Source organism: Heterodontus francisci, chromosome 3, assembly GCF_036365525.1.
Source record: "Heterodontus francisci isolate sHetFra1 chromosome 3, sHetFra1.hap1, whole genome shotgun sequence".
Lineage (NCBI taxonomy): Eukaryota > Metazoa > Chordata > Chondrichthyes > Heterodontiformes > Heterodontidae > Heterodontus > Heterodontus francisci.
Window position 1 is genome coordinate 124,845,714 of NC_090373.1, and position 4,358 is coordinate 124,850,071.

Sequence of the window (4,358 nt, forward strand, 5' to 3'; positions counted from 1 at the left end):
GGCCCACTGGAGCAGGTGCAACAACCTGGCAGGTCCAGGCTGTGACCCATGAGGGTAATAATTCTTTATAAAAATGATTTTGGGGCAGCTTTTTGTATGAAGGCATCAACAGTTTATTTCCAGGGAGGCTGGGTGGACCTGGCAACCCACTTGCCTGGGACTTTGCAGCCACACTTATAGGCTTCTTCGATAGGAGTGGGGAGGATACACGCCCAAGATGTTCCCCTAGCCTGCCAAAACCATTCAAATCACTGGGCATCCACTTCTCTAGGATAACCCTGGTAGTTTCAGCACGGCATCAGAAACCAAGGTTGAAGGTAGATATGTCACAACAAGTACACTGCAATATTCACGACCAATCATTTAAATTTTTGTTGTTGTCAGTCCCTCGAAACGAGGAAGACATCTGCCGGCTTCACGATTTGTGTATCCTCAAGAGACTGTGCAAGCCAATTCTGGAGCCACAGGTCTTTGGGCAGATAGGTGTTTTTTTTAATTCATTCATGGAATGTGGGCGTCACTGGCCAGGCCAGCATTTATTGCCCATCCCTAATTGCCCTTGAGAAGGTGGTGGTGAGCTGCCTTTTGAATCGCTCCAGTCCATGTGAGGTAGGTACACCCACAGTGCTGTTAGGAAGGGAGTTCCAGGATCTTGACCCAGCGACAGTGAAGGAACGGCGATATAGTTCCAAGTCAGGATGGTGTGTGCCTTGGAGGGGAACTTGCAGGTGATAGTGTTCCCATGCATTTGCTGCCCTTGTCCTTCTAGTTGGTAGAGGTCACGGGTTTGGAAGGTGCTGTCTAAAGAGCCTTGGTGCGTTGCTGCAGTGCATCTTGTAGATGGTACACACTGCTGCCACTGTGCATCAGTGGTTGAGGGGGTGAATGTTTGTAGATGGGGTGCCAATCAAGCGGGCTGCTTTGTCCTGGATGGTGTCGAGCTTCTTGAGTGTTGTTGGAGCTGCACCCATCCAGGCAAGTGGAGAGTATTCCATCACACTCCTGACTCTTGCCTTGTAGATGGTGGACAGGCTTTGGGGAGTCAGGAGGTGAGTTACTCGCCTCAGGATTCCTAGCCTCTGACCTGCTCTTGTAGCCCTGGTAATTATATGGCTACTCCAGTTCAGTTTCTGGTCAATGTTAGCCTCTAGGATGTTGATAGTGGGGGTTTCAGCGATGGTAATACCATTGAATGTCAAGGGGAGATGGTCTGATTCTCTCTTGTTGGAGATGGTCATTGCCTGGCACTTGTGTGGTGCGAATGTTACTTGCCACTTATCAGCCCAAGCCTGGCTTTTGTTCAGGTCTTGCTGCATTTCTACACGGACTGCTTCAGTATCTAAGGGTCGCGAATGGTGCTGAACATTGTGCAATCATCAGCGAACATCCTCACTTCTGACCTTATGATTGGAGGAAGGTCATTGATGAAGCAGCTGAAGATAGTTGGGCCTAGGACACAGCCCTGAGGAACTCCTGCAGTCATGTCCTGGAGCTCAGATGATTGACCTCCAACAACCACAACCATCTTCCTTTGCGTTAGGTATGACTCCAGCAGCGGAGAGTTTTCCCCCGATTCCCATTGCCTTCAGTTTTGCTAGGGCTCCTCGATGCCATACTCGGTCAAATGCTGCCTTGATGTCAAGGACAGTCACTCTCACCTCACCTTTTGAGTTCAGCTATTTTGTCCATGTTGGAATCACGGCTGTTATGCGGTCAGGAGCTGAGTGGCCCTGGCGGAACCCAAACTGAACATCACTGAGCAGGTTATTGCTAAGCAAATGCTGCTTGATGGCACTGTTAATGACCCCTTCCATAACTTTACTGATGATTGAGAGTAGACTGATGGGGCGGTAATTGGCCAGGTTGAACATGTCTTGCTTTTTGTGTACAGCAGTTGCCCTGAGGAAGAAAGGTTCTCCAGCCAGGGTTCTGCTTCTCTCCTTCCGCTTTCATCGTTTCTCTGCAGCAGAGTTTATGCAGTCAGTTTCCCACTGTGTTACAGCTTGTTGGATGAGGCACTGCCACATTGTATGGTTTGAGGCAAATCCCTCCCACACACTGATGTCAATTTATCCCCTTTTCAATGAAGCCTTCAAAGTGTCCTTAAAACATTTTCTCTGTCCTAATTGAGATCGGGTGCCATTCTTCAGTTGTGAAATGAAGATCTACTTTGGAAGCTGATTATTTGGCATGTGTATGCAGTGTCCAGACCAGTGGAGATAATTTCATGCAATCATGGTTGCGATGCTGGACGAATTGGCTTCAGTGAGGATGTTGGAGTTTGTTCACCTGTCTTCCCACTTGACTTTAAGCATCTTGCAGATACATCGCTGATGGAATTTCTCCAGCGCCTGGAAGTGCCTTTGGTAGGTGACCCAAGTTTCACTACCATGTAGAAGGGTGGTTACAACAACAGCATTGTAGACTAAAGCCTTTGTCCTCTTTTGGATATCTCTGCTGTCAAAGACCTGGTTGTGCAATGTTTGGAAGGCGGTGCTGGCACAGCTGATTCTGTGCTGGATCTCCACTTCGATGGTGACCTTTTAAGAAAGGCTGAGATATGAGAAGTGTTCAACGGCCTCTAAATTCTCCCAAAAATGTCAATAGCTGGAGGTGTAGATGCTTGTCCAGGGGAGGACTGGTGGAGAATTTTGATCTTGCTGATGTTGAGTGAGAAACCAACCATTTTGTATGCAAAGTTGAATAGGTTAAAGGTGGTCTGAATATTTCAATTTACATCTTCCATGGCATTGCTCATAAACAAATTATAACAAAATACTGAGAGGCGCCGATTGGTTTATCTCTTACGCTAGGCTTGCTCAGAAATTGAATACAAGGCGTGTCCAGGTGCCCAGGGCTTGGCCAGACTCAAACATCCAACTTAGTTAAAATTTCAAATAAGTTTACTGTTGCATCAATTTGTTTAAACATTCACTGACAATGTGTAAGTGGTTGGAGTTATTTCTATTTATGTGAGTTTCCATTTTGGTATAAGCGTCAACTATGGTTCAGTCTGAGTAATCACAACTCTGAGTCAGACTGTTCTGCATTCAAGTTTCACTCCACAGACAAGCACAAAATCTAAGCTGACACTCCGCCGCAGTATTGAGGGAGTGTTGTACTGTTGGAGATGTTGTCTTTTGGATGAGAAGTTAAACAAAACTCCTGTCTGTTGTCTTAGGTAGATGCGAAAGATCCCACAGCACTAGAGAAATGCAGGGGAGTTCTCCCCATTGTCCTGGCCAACCAACTTCACTAAAATAGATTATCTGGTCATTACCACATTGCTGTTGATGGAACATTGCTGTGCATAAGTCGAATGCCAAATTTCCCTATAACACAATACTCAATACACTGCAAAGTAATTCATTGGCTGCAGAGTGCTTTGGAACATTCTGAGGTCATGAAAGGTGCTATATAAACTTGAGTCTTTCTTTTTCTTTCTTTCCTTAATGACCGCTTTTGAGGGATATGGTATTTGGATCTGATTGATCCTTACTAAGCAAGGACCAAGTAGAAGTCAGTTTGGAATATTAAGTTTATATATACATTCAGATGAAAAACAATTTATATATATGTTCTGAAAAGTAACAAAGAAATAACTAGGACCTCACAGAATTACAATGAATACCAAAAATACATCAAAACGATTACATTCAGTACTTCAGATGTACACATACGATTACCAAAATTCTGCCTTCACTTTTAAGCAAAAGACAATCATTCCTTGTTGCATACAGTGATTTGTGCTTTTGAAACAAAGCAAAGACAGAGAAATAAATTAGCATCATTTAAAACAGTGGTGCTTTAAGCATAATCTGGGAAATCAAACATCTAAAAATTGAAAACCGTCCAGTACAATACTCTAATAACAATCTTCTTTGCTCTCCTTATCTAAATACAAAATACATTTTAAACTATAATTCTCTTTTGCAGCTTTCAAGAGACTATATTCATGAGAATCATCTTTAAATTCACTACTAGTATTTACACAAATGGACAGAGCCACAGAATATTTAAGCAAAGATAACCCACACCAGAATCAAGCACTGACATTCTTAGTAACAAATTCATTATTCCCTGAGTCTACATATATTTTGTATCCTGCATGGACCATCTCATTCAACTTGTCCTATGTAAGACTACCATTATAAACAAAAATTAAGTTATCTTTTATGAGTTAAAAATGGAAACAAGCAAAAAAATGTTTCATTAACTGTCACTTTTTTGTGAAACAGCAATTCCCAATTACACAGCAATGAACCAAATGAGCTTGCACATTAAAAAAAAAACTTCATCAGCTTGGTTCTTCTGGAAAAAACCCCACAAAAATAAAGCAATTAACATACGGCGCACAC